We start from the raw sequence: 22,381 nt of genomic DNA, 5'->3' as shown, positions 1-22,381 counted from the left end.
CACAACTTTTTGGAATTTTGGGTCTTCAATGCTCTTCAACCTTGTATTTGTTTGGCTTTTTAACTATTTTGATCTGAGCGTCACTGATGAGTCTTATGTAGACGAAACGCGCGTCTGGCGTATAAATTTATAATCCTGGTACTTTTGATAACTATTTACACCACTGGGTCGATGCCACTGCTGGTGGACGTTTCGTCCCCGAGGGTATCACCAGCCCAGTAGTCAGCACTTCGGTGTTGACATGAATATCAATTATATGGTCATTTTTATAAATTTTTCTGTTTACAAAAATGTGAATTTTTCGAAAAACTAAGGATTTTCTTACCCCAGGAGTAGATTACCTTAGCCGTATTTGGCACAACTTTTTGGAATTTTGGGTCTTCAATGCTCTTCAACCTTGTATTTGTTTGGCTTTTTAACTATTTTGATCTGAGCGTCACTGATGAGTCTTATGTAGACGAAACGCGCGTCTGGCGTATAAATTTATAATCCTGGTACTTTTGATAACTATTTACACCACTGGGTCGATGCCACTGCTGGTGGACGTTTCGTCCCCGAGGGTATCACCAGCCCAGTAGTCAGCACTTCGGTGTTGACATGAATATCAATTATATGGTCATTTTTATAAATTTTTCTGTTTACAAAAATGTGAATTTTTCGAAAAACTAAGGATTTTCTTACCCCAGGAGTAGATTACCTTAGCCGTATTTGGCACAACTTTTTGGAATTTTGGGTCTTCAATGCTCTTCAACCTTGTATTTGTTTGGCTTTTTAACTATTTTGATCTGAGCGTCACTGATGAGTCTTATGTAGACGAAACGCGCGTCTGGCGTATAAATTTATAATCCTGGTACTTTTGATAACTATTTTAAAGCTCTGAACATGAAAAAATAAATGGAGAAGTAGAGAAAAGTAAACGAAACTATCATTTGTCTATCTTTCAATTAACAGTGAGAATCTTTACATGGCGTAAAATGCTATAAATTAATTTTAAAGAAAGGATTAAAAAGCATTTGCATGGAACAGAATTACTTCAAACAACTCAATGACCGCAAACAGATATCACCAGAAAATTTTCTCTTGTCCAACATTTAGCAGATATAAAGGAGATTCCAAGGCGTGTTTAAGGTCAAAGATTTTGGTAACATCTACTTTGACTGGTTGAACTATAAATCGAAAAATAATATGTTATCTCTTTTATTACATCTACTTTGACTCGTTGAACTATAAATCTAAAAATAATATGTTATCTCTTTTAATGTGTGAAATATTACTGACTGAATTATTATTAAAAAGGTGAGTATTTGTACAGAAATCACATGAATAAGCGAAAAAGTTCGTAAACTTGTCTTAAAAACCATCACATCTGCAATTTCAAATACATAGATATGTCTTGTTGTTGATACAAAACTTTCCTATCTTTGCTATGAAATACTCGTATATTAAAGTAGTTGGAAGTAAAATACGTAAACATCGACACGTTTCACGACCCAAAATGGAATGAAGTTACGCTTATTTCGACGTTTGTGGTAATTTTGACACCAAGAACACTATCATTATTCCACATCATTTAAAAGGAAATTTATATACAACCAAATTTAAATTTATCAAAATCTTTGCATAGCCCATTTACTGTAATTTGACCTTAAACTTTATTAACTATAACCAATCAAAACCATTTCTTTAGAACTTTTAGAAATACAAAAAATGCAAAGGATTGGATTGTTTACAGAAGCTGCATTTTGGCAAACATTTTCAAATTTCGGGTCATAATGGTCTTTAACTTCGTACTTGATTTGGACTTTTTTTTTAAAGCGTCATGCATGCACTGTTGAATCTGTTGATGCCGAAACGCGCGTCAAACATACAGATGTTTAAGCCTGCGGTATTTATTTTTTATTTATATACTGGTAGTGATTTTTTTTTGTATAAGAAAAACAACGAATATGGGTTATCTATCAATGACACAAAATAAGTACATGAACAACAAAAACACACAAAAAGCAAAAAGCTTTTATTGCTGTTCTTCATTGCGAGTCACAATGAGGTCTTAAACATTGAGCTTTAAAAAACCTCTCAATTTACTACAAGTTTAAGACGGCCTCGCACCGGCTTGAGCAAAAATAATTTGGACAGAATTTGTAAGACCTAACCTGATCGGGCACGGTCAAAAAAGAAAATACATAAACGTAGTACATTGATAATTAAAACAAATAGTTTCTACGCACATAATTCTTTATGTCTTTTAACTATTCCGTAATGTACCGAAACTTTACATTAAAACTTCGTTTCTTCTCGAATGACTTGCAGATGACATGATCTTTTATAATAAAGATTTAAATACCTAATTGAGATAAAAGAAGCTATTACTTCATTATGACTAATCTATGAAATATTAAATGTGTGGTTCATTAAGATATTAACAGCGGTTGGTGCCCACGCTTCTAAACAATGGATTCGAACTATAAAACAGCACTTTCAAAATGCAATCTTTTTATAAAGAAAAATATCACAAACATTGGTGAAGTGATGGACAATTTACTCAAAGATGACAGTCTGACTTGGGACGAAAGGAGTAAAATTGGGTTAGAAAAAGACAGCGATGAGCAGTGTCAAATTCTCCTAGAAATATTGATAAGAAGAGGTGGAAACAACTATAATAACTTTTTGGATGCTTTGTCTCTTTCAGGAAACAACCATATTGTAGATGAAATTGAAATGGCCGCCAAAAAAATTGGTAAGAAGGCTGTTTTTATATGATATACCATGTACTTCTTTACGTAAAATACTCAGATGTCTCTTTTTAGTAGAATTCTGTTGAATACGACTTTTATATACTTCTGGATATCAATTGATTTATTTTCTTTTGAAAATAGAAACCGAGTGAAATGACTAATACCGTTTGATAAATACTCATGCCCTGTTTTATCATTCTTGATAGCTCTTAATTTAAACATTTTTTTCTGTAAGTTTTTTGGGAAAATAACTCTAGTAGAAAATAGAAGGTAAAAACTTCACTTAACAGAAAATATTTTGGAACAAAGGAGATGAAATAATTCCAACAATGACAGTTACGGGGTGAAATATAATGTTATAGATAAATTAAAATCATTATATTATTTAATTTCATTTTTACAGCCAACAGTGGTAGAAAGTTCCCATCAGCAGAAAATCTCTTTGAAGATAGGAAGAAATGCATGGATGACGCCAAATTGCGAGTTATTGAATTAGAAGAAAAGTTAAATAATAAAAAGGAGAAGCTGTCTACAGTGCATGACCAGCAAATTAGGGCACTCGAAGATTTAAAGAAGTTGAAAGACAAGGCCAACAATCAAGGAGGAGAAATACGAATACTGGAAATGAAAAATCAAGACATGGAAAGGGAAATCAGTAGACTTAAGCAAACAATTGACTATTTACAAAAACAAATTACGCTGAAAGATGCCGCGTTAAAAAGAGTAGCGGATGAAAAAAGAAAACTGGAAGCTGAACATACAAGAGCTATTCAAAATTTAGAAAGAAAACAGGACCAAACACAGAAAACGTGTGAAAAATTATCGGAAAATGTTGTCGCTCTAACAAAAGCAGTCGTCTCATTACATGCCGAAATAAAAACAAATCAACCAAAGGAACAGCCAAGACAGTATCAAATAGATATTACAAACGAGACACCGAGAATTCAACAGCCAAGGCGAGATAAACAAAATCTTGTCAATAAAAGCCTCAGAACATTGCCGCATAAAGTGTCAACCTGTAATTTTGGCGAAGGAGCGTGGAAAAACAAAAAGTCGAACCGGTAATATATTTTGAAATAAAAAAAAACACAAATTCATTAAATGCATGTTCTTGTATATTTGTTAGCTTTGACTATTTTCGAGATTGTGGATGGAAAGATAATTGGACGAAAAACTGCTTTTGATTGATCGTTTGCTGTGAAGGAATATATTTTGTTTGGACATCATTATTTATTATTAAAACAAATGAAATAAATTTTATTGGATTTTCCAAAAACTATAATACAATCAAATATGCGCCATCTATACGTTGTCATAATTTATTTTTATGTTTAAGATTTAATCATCTGCTCATTGTTTCAAATTGTCAAATCATTAATGGTTAATCCCCTGTCAACTTTGTAGATACAATGATGATTGCATATTAAGCGGTATATTATATTGAACGCTTCATGCATTTCTTAAAAAACTCGGTCAAGCTTCTCTCATACTATTTATGACGTTCTTGCTCTGAATCATGCTCTGGATTTATACTAATTAATAAAAAAAAAAATATAGTATATGCCAAAATAAATAAGAAGATGTGGTATGAGTGCTAATGAGACAATGAGACGGGGGTTCTGAACAATGGGAACCGTATTTCGAACTTCCATACTCCCTTGTAAGAGTTTAGGACAATAGTAAACACCTCAGGTATTATATATGCTCACCGAGCTCAGGTTTTTGCTAGACTTTCGCTTAGAGTTTTTTTTTTACAGTGAAAATATCAGATGAGTATATAGTAATGGTATACTGAGAGATCTCTAAACACAGTAGATCTAAATGGAACTTTTGTTAGTGGAAGCCAAATAAATTATGTAAATTAGCATTTCGTCTTTATATCAGAGAGGACGCAAATACCAAAGTGACATTCAAACTCATAAGTTAAAAATAAACTGACAACGCCAAGGCAAAAAAAGAAAATAGGACCAAAAGACAAACAACAGTATACAAAACACAAAGTCTGAGCAACACGAACCCCCAATAACAACTGTGATCTTATATGCTCCGGAATGATAAACGGACCCTAATATAAGATTAATATTCTTCCGTGGCGCAGGATCAGAACAGTCGGAAGAAGAAATTTAATACGAAGAAGGTAATACTATTTATTTTTAAACCACCTTTAAATAAACTCATTATATATACCAGAATTGAAATTTTGTATTTTCACCAGAAGCGCGTTTCGTCTAGAAAAGACTCATCAGTGACGCTCTAATTATATAAAAAAAAAAGTAAAAAAGGATTTCCAGGGTCGCTCATTTACACATTTCAACTCCTTCTCCATCTCAGAAAATAAAATGGTCGTCCCTGCACTAGAAAAATCATATTTTCACCAAAGCAAATAGTTAAGAAATATCCATTGCCTACAAAAGTACTTTTTGAAATTACTTGTATTTTATCATTAGACTTTTAAAACTAGCTATTGAAGAGACTATTTATGAGAAAAATTGATATGACTAATTATTTTACAGGGTCCACAAAAGTTATCAAAGGTACCAGGCCAGGGGCGGGTCCAGGTAAGGGCGTAATGGGCGTACGCCCCCCCCCCTTTAAAAAAAACTATCATTATAATCTGCTAGTATTGTATTGAATGATGGCAATTTATCATATTCATTAATTAAACACATACTCTGATTTCTTTTTATACGGATTCCCCAATTTGATGGGTCATCATCAACCGTAAAATTTCGTTTCTCGGAGTCCGGCGTGTTCGACTCTGCGATTAGTATCCATTGTTGTTGATCTGATAAAGAATTCGCAAAGATGTCGATGTCAAAAACAAAACGTCAAAAGACCTTAAAATCGTATCAAGGTGTCTTGGACACCTTTTTTAAACAACCAAAACGGTAAGTAAATCAGTATAATACATGAATTGTGGTTGTTTTATTATTCACAGATACACAGAGAAACTTGATTTTGATAAAATTATTGACGATTACGCCATGAGAAATCCACGTAAAATGGTTCTTATGAATCCACTCTAGTAATTGAAAATGAGAGTTCGTCAGTATTTTTCTGTGTTCATTTTAGGTTTTGCGTCAAGGTACATGTATACTAGAAATATGTATATTTCCACATTAAAGCAATACTCAGAACGAAAGAACTTTATTCTTCGGTGTTTATTTGTCTTGTATCATGTGTGTCGTTCAACGAAACCCGAACTTAATCAAAAATAGAGGGATTACTTCATAATTTGATGCTAAATTGTTAAAATTCAGGAGCTTCTGAGCTTCCCCATGGACCCTCAACCGTAATCACGCCTCTCGTTCATAAAATACTGGCCTAGGTATTGAAATGTTAAGTTACTCCTTATACCCTTGAGTTTAGAATTTCTCGTTATTGGTCTACTGCTGTTAAGATCCATCCAATCATTTTAATATACCATAGACAATTAATGAAGAAAACTCGGCATAAAAAATGTCACACCCTGACACTTTAACTATAAAATATACATGCTCCAAGTCAGGAACCGTTACATTAGTGCAATTCTCTATTATTTTATGTTTTTAAGCCAAAAAAGGTCCAAAAAAATGTTCGCCTCGCTTCGCTCGGCAAAATATTTTATTCTACGCCCCCCTTTCAAATATCCTGGACACGCCCCTGCAGGCTTATAATTTAATTCGCCAGACGCGCGTTTTGTCTTTTGACTTTAATTCACTTATCACTTGTACGAAATTTATAGTATGGATTTTTCTATAAAAAGTCTATGACGTGGCTCTGATCTTATAGATCCTGTCTTTTTGTTATTGTAAGATGGCCAATTTGTATATTCTTGTCTTTAATTTTTGCTAATATGCTTGGTCTATATGCTATTTTGTGCTTCTTTGTTACATATTTGCTTGTTTTTTAGTAATTAAGATTATAAACACAATGTTGATTGCTGTATATTTGACATTTTTACCTATTTTGTCTGTAAGCATATGTAAAGTCAGTTTATGTATCTCAACAGATTATACAGTTTATATGTATCTCAACTAATAATCAAGTATATAAATTAGGAATATTAATTCGGTGTATATTTACTAACCGAGTGCCTGTTGCATTTACCGAGCGATACTCGAATACTCGCTCGGTAAAACATTTACAAAATAGAAACACAAGATTATACCTATTTTATGTTTTGTGGGTCGTTGTCTTATGAACATAAAATCCTCAACATTTTTACCTTGGACTAGATAATAGTTAAGAGAATGTTATACCTGTAGTAAAAGGCCGTTCACTACATTCACTAAATATGTAAAGTATTAACTAATTTAATCAAGTAATTAATTGATAACTATAGAAAAATGATAACTTAAACAACAGTATTATGGTACCGTAAAAACACATTAAATGATAAAAAAACGAGTGTTGATTAAAACTTACTGATACTTTTAATCATGTTCTGAGGGTCGAAACAGGATGCAACGAATTTGTTCTAATTCAAAAATATTATCATGTCAACTTTTTTGGGGACGAGGCTGTTTTACAACCTTATTAGGCTGCTAACAGTCCTGCTGATGAAACTATATGCCCTGACGGTACAGAGGTCGTGGAATCACAAAGATTAGCGAAATAAAGGCAACAGTAGTATATAAACTCATCATAGATACCAGGACTAAATTTAGTATATACGCCAGACGCGCGTTTCGTCTACAAAAGACTCATCAGTGACGCTCGAATCCAAAAAAAGTTAAAAAGACCAAATAAAGTACGAAGTTGAAGAGCATTGAGGACCAAAATTCCTAAAAGTTTTGCCAAATACAGCTAAGGTAATCTACAGCTGTTCAAAAGTCATAAATCGATTGAGAGAAAAAATACGGGAAAACTGAGGGAAACACATCAACTACAAGAGGAAACCAAAGAAACAAACGAAAACGCAACACACACAGAAAAGAACTATAAGATAACATCTGCCATTTCACATTGTTCACGCATCGTTGTCAACATAATAGAATTTGATGCAGTGAGAGGTTTAGCTAGCTATAAAACCAGGTTCAATCTACCATTTTCAACATAAAAAAATACCAGTACCAAATCAGGGATATGACAGTTGTTATCCATTCGTTTGATGTGTTTGAGCTTTTGATTTTGCTATTTGATTAGAGACTTTCCGTTTTGAATTTTCTTCGGAGTTCAGTATTTTTGTTATTTTACTTTTTGATACACACTAGAGAATTTTTAATCAATGACCACACAAATAAACCTTATTTCCAAAATATAAAAATAGTTCTGTATAATTTATTTGAGCATGTGAGTGGATTATGGCAACGGAAATGCACAACACCTTTTGCTGTTTACGTTTACATTCAGAAGTGATGCAGGCCCGTTTGCATGTACATGAAAGAAATCCCTGAACATGAGTTTATGAAAGCTTTAAACTGCTAAAGTAGCTAAAGATGGAGTTTCGAAACTGTTGCTGTTAATAAAGATGTGTCTTCAACAGCTTCAATTTTATTTCTCGACAAATATGCTATTAAAACTATAACAGCTGTTCCAATGTAGTACCCACATTCTCTAGACTAAATAATTACACCTCTAAGATCCCAGTGGGCACTCAACGTTGTGACAACGTTGAAATTTGGTTGAAATATGGTCGTGACGTTGATCGACCTAAATTCAACGTTGATCTAACGTCATGGTATTCAACGTTGACTTCACAACGTTGTTTCAACGTTGAATTTACGTCATAAACGATTGGATAATAAGTGTCTAATTTAGAATTTATAATACTTATAAGGGGGTCCACTGACTGCCATAAGCGTGAGGGGGTTTCCTCCTGTCATGCTTCCATGATCCCTATATAATCAATCATTTTCCCATAAAAAAGGGGGTAGAACGAATTGCATTGTTTATGCATGGAAAGGAGTTTTGGACAAGAACAAGTGGTCAGGACTCTGGAGACATCACCAATAACAAATCGGCTTTTTCAAATTAATTTTGTTTTGTGTTTATTTTTTAAGTGTCTTTAAAAAAATCAATTCTAACCAATCTAATTTTGGTTTATTAATTATCTATATTTTGGGAGATCTCAAAACCTGTTCATGCTATTTTAATTATATGTATATCTGTATAAATATGATATTATCTTAGTTTAAATTTTTTTTTAATCAAATCGATTTTTTTAATTGCTTTCATTCAATTAAATAAATAGGTGAAATTATTCGGTATATTTAATAAATTATTTTTACCGATTGATATTTAAAATATAAACTTAAAATATCATCGATGTACAATGTAATCATAATAATTGAGAAGTTTTTAAATTTTCGCGGTTTTTCAACTGGAGTTCCGAATATTTATATTTGGATGCGCACGCAAGCACGCGCACCTCTTTTTAACATCCGTTTAGAAAATTTTGAAAATCATCCTCGAGAAATTATCGCACCAGACTGATGAACAAATAGTGAACAACTGCGTCTAAGAAATATAAAGAAGATAGAAGACTTTTATGTATAAACCTCTTGATATTAGCGTAAGTCTATTTTACAGTTAAATTAACGAAGAATCATAATATAAACAAACACATTCAAATTATTTATCAGATTATCTGCATGTTTACCTTCACAGAAATTATGAGAAGATCTTATCTTACTGAATCTAATTCAGTTTCATGTCGAAACATAATTGCATATATATCCTCTAATTAGCAAACTAACATAAAACATATCTAGCCATGCACAGAGTCAGTAATATCAGAAAAAGGGGGAGGGGTGTCATTGAACACTAGCCATTCGTTCCAATACAACTCGATATGGTGTGTTTGACACATATAGAAATGGTCTGCTCTTAAACACTGTTTAGGTCTTTTATATTTTTTCGTTAAATATCTCTCATCTTTGATAGTTTGATCTGTATATGAACATTATGGTTATTGCAAAACACAGATCTGGTTTAAAGGATTCATGCTTTGTCTTGTTATTATGCAAGCTGGTACAATTGTTTCAAATGAACATGTTGTTTTCTATGATTTGAAATAATTGTTTTATAATTGGTAGAATTTGATAACATTTCCAGCTTGTAAAAGTACACAACTTTATTTATGTAATTCAAATTTATGTTATTTCTTTTCCATGCTTTCAGATGCTGTTCTAGTTTGCCACAGAGAGACACCAGAATCCAAAATATCCGAGCAGTGATCAGGACATTTGAAGAGTGCCCCACAGAGAGCAGAAGGAGTTTCTAGGCAAAAAGAATAAATCATTAAAAGAAAAGAAATTTTTCATTTTAAAAACCTCTTTTTTTAATTTCTATCATGTCTATAGTTAATTTAGTGCCAGGAAAAAAAGGCAGTGACATTTAGAAATACGTTATTTGGTGCATCTTTTTTTCTCCGGTTTACTCAGTTGTATCGGGTGTATAGAAAATGATTGAATGAGTAAACAGCTTGGTGATGGTATGGTTTGTTCCAAATGCCTTCAAGATAAATTATAAAAAAAAACATACGGTATACCCTCAAAAAGTCAAATTTCAGATCAACAAGTATCAATAAAAATGAAAAAAAAGACAATAAAAAAGAAGTAAATACATGAAATATCGGATTACAAAAACTTAAAATGAGAACATTTTTTTTTTAATGGACCTGCTATGTATTCACATAAAACAAAGGAGGCATTTTGTGTCACTGTGTCAAACTTGCTGCATTTACCTATTTTTTTTATAAGTTGGAAAACTTGATCAACCAGAATCAAACCAGTGTGCTGTAGTAAGTTTTTCTTTTTTCCTTTGCTTTGAGAAATTTGATGTGCTAGAAAAGTAAGCTTTGTTAATATTGATATATTTGGTTTTAAATAAAATTTTGATATTGTAACGGTCTCTTTCTTTGTTTCTGATTGTTATTGTCTACTATTCCCTTCTGGAGTCCCTTAATGAGAAAGGAACTGTTGATGGACACTAAATTGAAATAAAACTTGAAAGTGGCTTTTTCATTTCATAATTCAGGTATTTTGTTATTGTATTTGAACACGTGCCAATTAGGATTAATGTACACCCCAAAACCATCACTTCAACCAACCTACAAATGACCCAACTACAACCTAACTCGACCTGATTTCAACCTAAACCAGACTTGATTTCAACCTAACTCGACCTGATTTCAACCTAAACCCAACCTGATTTCAACGTCACTGGACCCGATTTCAACATGTTATCAACGTCAATACAACGTTGAAACTGCAACGTTGATTCAACGTCAGAATTTCAACGTCATTACAACTTTCAAAACTAACCCAAATTTCAACGTTGTAACAACGTTGAAGACTGACTTTGGATCAACGTTGATACAACGTTTTGTGCCCGCTGGGATATTTCCAGGATCATATGGGACACGATCACACAAAGGAATTGGTATAACGACATAATCTCATGTAGCAAGTCCGGGCTATTTCCGTTTTTTTCCCGTTTTATTGATTAAATGTGCGGCTTGGATCTGTTAACAAGACAGCGTATTATTTCTGGAACGTTTAATTGGTGTGTCAACGTCAGTGCCATCCTGATTGTCACTCCGGTCAATTTCTATTATACTCTCAGAATTGTCACAGGAGCGAATTCCTATCCTACTATCAGAATATTCACTGGGCCAAATTTAATTATTATAGAATTAAACGCCTTTTTAAAGGAATTTATTGGTGTATAAAATCGACCAATTTACTCACAAAACAAATACTAAATATGCCGGTTTGTGAGTGACTTGGTCCAGTTTATACACCAATAAATTCCTTATGATATTCTAAAATTGGAGATGGGGAATATGTTTTTCCACACTCGTTACCTCTATCACACGTAAATTGTCGACTCCTAGGAGTCGATATTAGAATTGAACGATGGACAATCAGAGCGTGAATTTTTCTTGCTACCTGATTGTATATTTATGCCATTGAATAGACATTGCGCATGAATATATTTGTTGGTTTACGCAAACATGTGTACTCAATGAAATTTGCTATCTGATAAAAAGTAAACTGCAAAAACTCTTATTATCATTCAAACGAAGGCTTTTGTATATCATTTTATTTACCGATTAACGTACAGTCAAAATAAATTTTGAGAACGTTAATATCGTTGCCATTTTGTTTACATTGGTTACGAAAAGAAGTTCGGTCAACGTTGTGTAACGACAAATAACCAGCGTTAAGATCAACAACCGGAAGTCCTCTCGACCAATCATATCAACGTATTCCCTTATATACAAATCATATAAGAATTATTCTATCTATGAGCCTAATTTCTATTGTACTATCAAAATTAACTGGCATTAATGTATCAATTACATTTCCTGTCCTCCATCTGGGAATTTTTTAATTTGGAAAATAAGAATTATTGTGTAGTCATTGAATGAATATTCTACAGTGTTTATTAATGTTTTTATAACAAAATCTATACTTTAAATTATTGTACAAGTTATAAGAAAATTTTAGTCAAATTTTGACGTGCACTTTTTGTACAAATTACAATTTGCACAAAGTCAAAATACAAATTATAATCTGTGTAAAATGATAACTTGTACGCAACCTTAACTAATCGGCTTTGATTTTTCTGCTCTATGGATCGAAAGATAGCATAACAGAATTTTTAGTGTTTCAATTGATTGTTGTTATGAAGGAAACATTTTCAGTAAATCATTTTTTAATTTTATAACCAGAAAAAGATAAGATCATTTTGATTGGAATTTCTTAAATCTAGACTCTACTATACAATCAAATGTCATCTATATGTAGTCGTACATTCTTTGATATTTTAGTTTTAAACATCCCGTCATTGTTTTAGATCGCATATCATTTAAAGGTTAATCCCTTGATAAGCTTTATATGAAATATATACATAACAAACAGCAAATAATAATGAACGTGTCGTGCAGTATATATAGTTTATGAATTTAATCATTACTGCTGTGTAATGGGTTACAACCTTGCGAAATTTAACGAATCAGTATTTTTGAGTTGGTAAGAATGATAGATAGTAGTATCCTTTTACAGTGGCAACATACTGTGGATTCATTATGATTCGTTGAATACTAATTTTCGTGGATTTCGTGGGTAATGGGGAACCACGAATTTAAATGTTCAACGATACTAAATTTATAAAGGAATGTATGCAGATCTTGTCAAAACCACGAAATTAAATATCCACAAATATGCAAGTTTTCCCCAAACCACGAAAATTGGTACCCACGAAAATAAATGAATCCACAGTAGATCATTCTAGAATTTTAATTAATATAATTTTACGATTAATGGAGGGTTATGAGGTGATTTTTGTCAATAAGATAAGTAAATCAAAAGACGTGAATACAAAAAGCTCAACATACACTGCAACTAAAGACAGTTTTTATACATTCTACAACAGTCTGGAAGAAAAACCAGTCGATATAAGAAAACATCTTTATACATGTATATTCAAATGACACAAATACACTATCGTATTCCCACAAATCAATTAATCTAGAGAGTTAGCTAAACGAACCACACTTAAACCCGGTATGAACTCTGATGTTTCGAGAGGACCCGAATGTCCTGCTCCGCTCCTGTCACCGGAATGTTCTATATAACTTGTCTTTATTGACAAATGTAAATATAATTAAAATAATCAAACCTATTCATCCCTTTAAGTTAAATTTTTAAAACACAAACTTTTTAGCATCCATCAAATATCAATTAAATAGACGTCTTCTTCGTCTCATGGATTATCATCAAACCAAGTCTGGTAAATATTGTGAACTTGATATGGCAAAAGAAACTATTTTTGACATTTTTACCTATAATGTTTGTTTGTTTTGTTCACACATTGTTGTCAATATGATGTAATTGCATGCGACTGACATACTAGTGTGGGGTTTAACTAGCTATAAAACCAGGTTTAATCCACCATTTTCTGCATAAGAAAATGTCTGTATCAAGTCAGGAATATGACAGTTGTTATCCATTCGTTTGATGTGTTTGAGTTTTTGATTTTGCCAGTTGTTTAGGGACTTTTAAAAGTTTTTAAAATTTTCCTCGGAGTTCAGTATTTTTGGTGATTTTACTTTTAACCAAAGAATCCAGGCTTATTATTTCGACCTCAGTCACGCACGAATACATAAACTAGAGTTAAAGCTTCTGTGACCTTGACCTTAAACTTTGGTTCTCAAATCTAAGTTAGTTGTTTCTCTTTCCGTAAAACCGAATTTTGAGATCCAGTCGCCCTTACAGCATTCGTCATATCATACATCGGATATTAAGTTGATCTCCTATTACCGATATTTGCCCAAAATGCGGTAAACGTAGGTGGAATTCTACATGATAATTTAAGGGTCATCTGTTAATTTTAACTCTTGTGATATATTTTTCTGGGATTTCCAATGATAGAGATCTTTAAGTTATCATGTATGTAATCAATGTATATTGTAAAGATGACAGATATGATTAGATGACTATCTCTTTGTTACAGTCACACATCCTGTATGATCTTATGAACGGTCATATATTGAAATTGATTCAAATCATTATAACAGAATTATAAGTTCTTGTTTCTTCAGTTGTGGTTTTTTGTTTGGTGTCAGAGGTTCTATAAATGGTTTGCTATGGAGACGTCACAAAAAATAGCTATTTCAAAATGTAACAGAATATTGAAGAAAAATATTACGAATCTTGGAGAGGTACTGGATTTTTTACTGCAGTATGGTTGTCTGACTTGGGATGAAAGGAACAGAATTGGTATGGAAAAATCTTCAGATGAACAGTGCCAACATCTTCTAGATGTTATGATTCGGAGAGGAAGGAAATGTTATGAATATTTTTTGGTGGCATTAACTTCTTCGGGAAATAATCACATTGCAGAGGAAATAAAGAATACGCACGAAAAAGGTACATAATTAATACTATATCTTCATACTGACACTTTCTAACGGAATGATAAAATCTGAAATATATGACTGGTAGTCAAGATGATGTTCATTTACCAGTTACTTAGGTGATCTTAGGTATCTCGAATGCAATTTAATTGGAAAATCATGTGTTTCTCATTTGAATTATATTTTCTTAAATTATTCATTCTTAAATACAGAAATTGATCAACATTATGAAACCAAAAAAGTATATTTCGAATAAGTTGAAACTATTAACTTTTCTGTTTCTTTATTACATATTTGATTGTTTTTAAAGAAACTAGGATTATAGCACAATGTTGACTGCTGTATCCCTATTTTTGACATTTTTACCTATTTTGTCTTTTTGTATTGATCACACATCGTTGTCAATCTGTTTGAAATTTATGCGACTGTCATACAAGTCAGAGGTTTATCTTACTGTAAAACCAGGTTCGATCAACCATTTTCTACATAAGAAAATGCCTGTACCTAGTCAAGAATATGACACTTGTTATCCAATCATTTGATGTGTTTGAGCTTATGTTTTTGCCATTTAATTAGGGACTTGTCGTTTTTATTTCTCCTCGGATTTCCTTTTTTTTGTTATTTCACTTTCCTGACAGCACCTTATATATTTTTATGCCCCATTTATGAGCATTATGTCCGTCCGTCCGTATGTCCTGCTTCAGGTTAAAGTTTTTGGTCAAGGTAGTTTTTGATCAAGTTGAATTTTAATCAATTTGAAACTTAGTACAACATGTTCCCTATGATATGAGCTTTTTAATTAATTAATGCCAAATTAGGGTTTTGATTCCAATTTCACGGTCTACTGAACATAGAAAATGATAGTGCGATTAGGTTTCCGTGTACTATGGACACATTCTCGTTTAATTATGTTATTAGACATATTCGGTAAAATGATCCCAAATAAAGAAAAATTTTACATATACTAATATTTTGATTGTATTTGTTATAGGCGCTGAAGAATGGAAACTAGAATCAATGGAAGAAAATATTTCTGAGAAAAACGAAACCATTAATGATTTAATTAGCCGGGTCAACAAATTAGAGGCCCAACTTCTACTGAAGTCGGAGAAGGTTGAAGAGGCACATGTGGAAAGAATAAAAACACTAGAAGATATAAAGGAACTCAAAGAACACACAGGCAAGCGAGATAGTGATATCAGAGCGCTCATCACAAAAAATGAAGAACTCGAGAGAATAATTCAAAATCTGAATTCTCATATTGATTACCTAAAGAAGGAAATACAATTGAAAGACTATGCGATAGAGCGAATGGAGAATGATAGGAGAAAAACTGACAGTGAGCATACAAAGGCCATGCAAGATCTGAGGGGACAGCAACAAGAAACTCATGGGGTTTGCGAAGAACTTATGGATAGGCTGACTAGCCAATCAAAAGATATCAAAGCATTAACCAAAGCTTTTCAGAATGCCAACAACAAAGGCGAGAATTATAAAATCAGTGGACCTAAACACCATCAATTGAGGAGAGAAAACACAATGGGTTCAACTAAGAAAGATCCACACTATCTTAACGGACGAATGTCAACATATGCTGTAAATACGGCATCGTCGAAAAACAAAAAATCATCTGATTAACTTGTATATAGCCGAACATGTATATATATGCATACTTAATCACGATTTTCAAACTAACTTCAATTTGTAGGTATTTTAATGTGCTGATTTACTCCATAATTATCAAGAAAGATTAACGGAAGGCTGCACAACTTTTACACAAAAACGTGCTATTGCTTGACTTGTTGGTGATTGTATATTATTTCTCGTGACATTCTACAATTCGTCAATTGAAGATTTTCAACATAATTTTTATGTTATCTGCTATTGATGTTTTCTTTTTAGTTGTTTTTAGTTTCCTGTTTATTTTGTTTTAATTAATTAAATATTGATAACAGTTTAAAAAATATATTCACCAACGTGAATTATAGATTAAATAAATGTCTTTGAATAAAATTGGTCTAGTTAAACATCTAGATATTGCTACCTTTAAGTATGAACAGTTATTGTCCAATAAACTCATCATAGAAACCAGGATTGAAATTTGAATTTGAACCAGACGCGTTTCGTCTTTAAAAGACTTATTAGTGACGCCCGAATCCAAAAAAGTAAAAAAGGCCAAATAAAGTATGAAGGTGAGAAGCATTGAGGACAAACAAATCCTAAAAGTTTTGTCAAATACAGCCAAAGTAATCTGGTAACACATCCAACCGATTTGATGTAATATGTCATAAGCAGTCTTAGAAAAGTATGATGAATTCTAGATAGCATAGCTGACTATATATTTAAACATATAATAAATCTTAAAATGCATTTGCTTTGGATTTTAATCATAACTTAAATAAATTAATTTTAGTATCTATGATGAGTTAATTTGCATGATTCTGGCTTGTTGTTTTGTTTTGGATTTCGTTAATTTTTCCATCTGGACATCTTGTTGAGCTGGAAAATTGTTGCAAGTTTTAATATTATTTGGACTATAGTCAATATTTCTTTACTGAAAGGTATTATGTGCAGAAAGACATTTCAAATGTCAAAATATTAACGGACCCGAACAAGAAATCTCCTTTTTGTTAATGTTTTGATACAGTCCTTGATATCTGGAAATACTAGAGCCAAAGTGTTTAAAAAGTAAAATCACAAAAATACTGAACTTAGAGGAAAATCAATCCGGAAAGTCCATAATCACATGGCAAAATCAAATATCAAAACGCATCAAAAGCGAATGGACAAGAACTGTCATATTTCTGACTTGGTACAGGCATTTTCAAATGTAGAAAATTTGTGTTTTAATATCAGTGTTCGTTCAGTTAAGTCTTAATACTGGCCTTATATGGTAATATGATTATAAAGTGCAACTATGAAACATGGCTTACAAAAAATAATGCATCTTTATTAAATTGCTTCGTGGTACATTTTCTATTGACAAGGAACCGGGCCTAAAATACTTTTCTACCTGACTGTCTATTTCCGTGAAAGTTGTATGATTCGTATTGACCCAGCTTTACTTTAGTCAGATTACTTCAAGTCTTGTTTGTGTTTACTAATAGTATATATTTTTTTATTCAAGACTTTTGTATCTTCTTTGCATAATGTCTGTTCATTTATTATCGGCATTGTCTCCCTTAGATGATGTTGCTTCTGTATTCTTCTAATCTCCCTCTTGTTTCTAAATAGATTGTTTGCACTGGTGGTTCTCTTTACTCAGCATTTTGATCTTAATGTCTTCAACATTTTAGCAACCAAATCCGTAAGATCATTTGGTGGAACATATGTAAAATCGTTTTCTTCATTTTCTACTTCCAAATTCTTCCAGCACATATACGTTAGTTTTCTCCATCTAGCAAATGATTTGAAATTCTCTTTTCTTAGACTGACCTTTAAAGGATAAAGTTCTATAATTCCCGCATGTTTTGGGAGAAACAGAGTATGACTCAAACCGGCACCATGTACACCAATCAAAATGTCCGTTTTCGATATCATTTCTAATTGTTTGTTCATTTGATAACTGTCTATCTGAACTCCTTTTACATCAACACTAGGAAAAAAACTGGACAAATTGGTCAAAATTTCGTTTTCATTTTTCAGTTTTCTTGCTACTTTCCCCTTTGGATTCCTTGGATGAGCGATGTAATCATGTCTTAATATTACAAGAATGTTGATTCGGTCACAGTTAAGTTTATGGGAATCATCTATCCAATGAGATTTCAAGAAAAACTTTCTGAACTGTTCTATATAAGGAATAAATGACAGATGATGTTGGTTGAGTAAACTGTCGTACCCATTTATACTCCATATCAACTTCTTTGCTGTAAGAGGCTTGCTCAAAGAACTTGTTTGTATAATAGTTCCAAATAAAGTCTTCCACGTTTCATCTAAAATACCTTTTGGATGTGCGTCTATCAATAGTATCGTTAAATTCCGTGTCATTCTCTTAAAAAGTTTTGCCATTAAAAAAGTATTAAACCAGTCTGTCATTGTGTGATAAAAATTGGCATATTCAAACCTAGTTAATGCAATAGCAAAATCGTAAAACCTAGTAAGACTTATGTCATTTGTGTTATTAGAACACTGTATAACTTTAACCCATCTGGCTTTAGGGTCATCTTTTCCATATGTGTCTTTTGAAATCTCTGTACAGTTTAAACACGGAATCTGAAAATATCCATTTTCTAACGTGAGGTATTCTCTTTCTTCCGACTGGTTCAAAACAGATTCTATGTTTTCTCCTCCTTTGTTTCCATGACTGAATCTTGGATTTATAACAACCAATGATAGTTCAAAAAATAAGTTTGCATATGAAATAATATAGCCATGACAACATTCTATTGCATAAGACATCCATTGTTCGAAGGCATCTTCGTCTGGTATGATTGGAGTTCTTGTAAAACCAGTTCTGTTAGCATTTTTTGTTGGGGTAGTCGGCAATAATTTTATCACTTTTGATATTTTCGGAGATACTATCTTAAATGTCAGGTTTCCTTTCATTTTTGGTTTTCTTGTAATTTCTCCTTTTCCTTTATTTACCTCAACCATATTTGGTTTCCTTGACTCATTGGTGTCATCAAATAAACTGGGATGTATTTCGTCAATATTGTCATCTATTGGGCGTATTTCGTCAATATCGTCATTTTTCGGGCGTATTTCGTCAACACCGTAATCTATCGGGCTGTTTGTTGGTGTTCTATTGTTAAATATTTTTAAAAGCAGAAAGCTGCAGATAAGAAAGTGTGCCAAAGCAAATATTACAAAGAGACGATTATAAGCCATCGTGTACTTCTATCATAACAGCATCAGTCCGACGATATGGCAACACTACTCGAGATGCTATGAGATGTTAGATTTGTAACCGGAGAGCATATGATTGATATCCGAAAATAACAGTGTCTCCTACGAGACTTGAACTTCTGTCTACAAGTCAGTTCTAATCGAAAGAGCGAAAACAATTCTCTCTGGCTTCTATTCAAAGGAAGAAATCCCGTCACAAATGTAAGACAACATCTGAAAAGGGAGGAGAAAACTGAAACATCAAGGAAAAGAATCATTCAATACAGACGAACAATCAAGTTGAAATATAGTTTCCATCGAAGATTGATGTTTTGGTCAGATGATTGAGAATATGGATAAACTACATTGTAGAAATATTGGTTTTATGGTTGAGTTTATGGACAAATTACTGAATAACAAAAACATGATTGTAGTTTAAATTTGAAGTTACGTTAATGTATGTGTGCTTACCTTCAGGATCCGTTTTTCTTTCAATTGAATAAATTAAATAAATAAAACAATGAAGACAATAAAACACATGATATGATCATTGAAGTACAATTTTAAATAGTTCAAATAGACATACACATATACATTATGGTATTTAGTGATCACAGTATCAAAAGAGTCATTTAATTAAATTGTTTGTCAGGAAAGCTGTCATTTCTAAATTTTTTCGTATTGATATAAGTCGTGTTAATGAACAAAATGTACGACTGTGGCCCATATTTTACCGCAGAAGGTTTTGGCTGCTCGGATGCTAAAAAATACCAGGGTGTATATTTTTACAGGCATTTTCTATATTTAGGCATTTTGTAAAATGCCTGGAAGATTCAGTCATTATACATAATAACTAAATTGTCTAGGCATTTTACAAAATGCTAAAATAATCAAGAATACATTTTACTGAATTTTTCCAATTCACACAAGTACAGATCTTGACATTTTTTGACAGAACTCTACACAATATTTCTCCTGATTTTTTGCAAATATACTTTTTGCCGTAAAATCAGATTTAGAACTTCGACCACATTTGGAGAAATCTAGGTTTTAACACTTAAAGCTCTTTCATTACCTTTACTGATAAAATACTTAACGTTAGGCAAAATAGGGTTTGCAATAAGCACACTCGTCACACATGCATATCTTCTTTTTCATATGTTCCCAAAAAAAGCAAAGTATATTATCATGATTCGTTTTACTTGCATCTTTTGACTTATAGCTTTAAATGGACTGAAGCAGATCTGCCTATGACGGGTGATCCCTCTTCGCCAGGAGACGCTTCTCCTGTCAAAGCACTGTTATTAAATTTTAAACCTGATGCTTTTTGTTATTCATTAATCATCTGTTTCTTTGTCTAATACGTTTTCCTATTTATTTGTATTGTAATCCTGTATTATTATGTTGTCATTTCTATGTTATATTTAACATTGCCATTAAAGTGCGAGGTTTGGCATGCCACAAACCAGGTTCAACCCACCATTTTTTCCTTTAAAAATGTCCTGTACCAAGTCAGGAATATGGCCATTGTTATATTATAGTTCGTTTCTGTGTGTGTTACAATTTAACGTTGCGTCGTTTGTTTTCTCTTATTTTTGAGTGTAAATTGACATTGCGATAAGACGTGTCACGGTACTTGTCTATCCCAAATTCATGTATTTGGTTTTGATGTTATATTTGTTATTCTCGTGGGATTTTGTCTGATGCTTGGTCCGTTTCTGTGTGTGTTAGTTACATTGTAGTGTTGTGTCGTTGTTCTCCTCTTATATTTATGCGTTTCCGTCAGTTTTAGTTTGTTACCCCGATTTTGTATTTTGTCCATTGATTTATGAGTTTGAACAGCGGTATACTACTGTTGCCTTTATTTATTGTTCTTTTCTTTGTCAATTTCCAGCTCTCCTAGCTAAAGGGGCCAAGTATAAGCTTTTCTCATCACTTGGCGACTGTCTTCCGTCTTCGTCTGTTAACTTTCAGAAACATGTTCTCCTATGGAACTACTAAGTCAAATTTAACCAAACTTGGCCACAATCATCATTAGAGTATCTTGTTTAAAAAATCTGTCTCATTAATCCCCGATTATCAAACAACACAACCAACATGGCTATAAATGAAACATACGAGTAAAAAAGTTTTTGGCTTAATATATCTCTAAATATAATGCCTTTTAGATCAAATGTGACATGAGGGTTGACAAGTTCATCAGGTTAAGATCTATCAGCTCTGAAATTTTCAGATGATCAGACAACCCGTTGTTGGATTGCTGGCCCTTAATTAGTAATTAATGGAAAGTTTGCAGTTTTTACTATTTCTGATTGCAGTCAAGAAACTAGTACAAAGCAGATATATTAAAAAAAGTGTATTCAAACAAATAGAAAACAAACTGAAAACGCTATATTCCTAAATCGAAAAACATCGAAAGATTAAGAACATCAATGTTCTACAAAACACAATCTAGAAAACTAGAGATTGAGACAGACGAATCCCACTTAATAACTGGGTCAAATCTAAGGTGTCCTAGGAGGGTCAGCAAATGTTCCATATGTGGCATCCGTTGTGTTTGCTCTCGTTGGCCGAGCGTGCAAGGACTGTATAGCCAGTCAAGGTCGTTGAAAACTTCCATGTTTTGTGCTCACGTTAGAACATTTGAGATCGATAACATATTCTTTTCTTTTTTCATTGATACTTGAAAAATGTTTAGTTAAACAATGGCTTGTAAACAATATCAAAAAGCACTGAAGGCATTGAAGATTTGTTGGATTTTTTGTAAGACAATTAAGAATTGAAGAATTCAGAACACATTCTGGTACATTATTAGGTATCTAAGTCATCAGATTTCATTCAAAACCATATCTGTGCGTGCAAATATTAAAACATTGCAATAAAAATAAAAGATGTGTATGCAAAACCAGTAGAAAAACAACAATTGAGGAAGAAAATTCCATTAAGAGACAGTAAAACAATTTTGAAATAATAA

At 32.5% G+C, this 22,381-nt stretch overlaps 2 long non-coding RNA genes across 2 annotated transcripts; both read left to right on the top strand.

The window, feature by feature from the left end:
- Positions 1–2,353: 2,353 nt before the first annotated feature.
- Positions 2,354–4,038, top strand: LOC143071115 (uncharacterized). The gene is made up of 2 exons (XR_012976796.1): positions 2,354–2,737; positions 3,139–4,038. It is a non-coding gene; the product is annotated as an uncharacterized LOC143071115 (long non-coding RNA).
- A 4,908-nt stretch (positions 4,039–8,946) lies between these two features.
- LOC143070456 (uncharacterized) lies at positions 8,947–9,990 on the top strand. The gene is made up of 2 exons (XR_012976528.1): positions 8,947–9,231; positions 9,840–9,990. It is a non-coding gene; the product is annotated as an uncharacterized LOC143070456 (long non-coding RNA).
- The last annotated feature ends 12,391 nt before the right edge of the window (positions 9,991–22,381 follow it).

This window comes from Mytilus galloprovincialis, chromosome 4 (assembly GCF_965363235.1).
Source record: "Mytilus galloprovincialis chromosome 4, xbMytGall1.hap1.1, whole genome shotgun sequence".
NCBI classification, from domain to species: Eukaryota; Metazoa; Mollusca; class Bivalvia; order Mytilida; family Mytilidae; genus Mytilus; species Mytilus galloprovincialis.
This window is presented reverse-complemented; position numbering and strand designations above follow the sequence as displayed.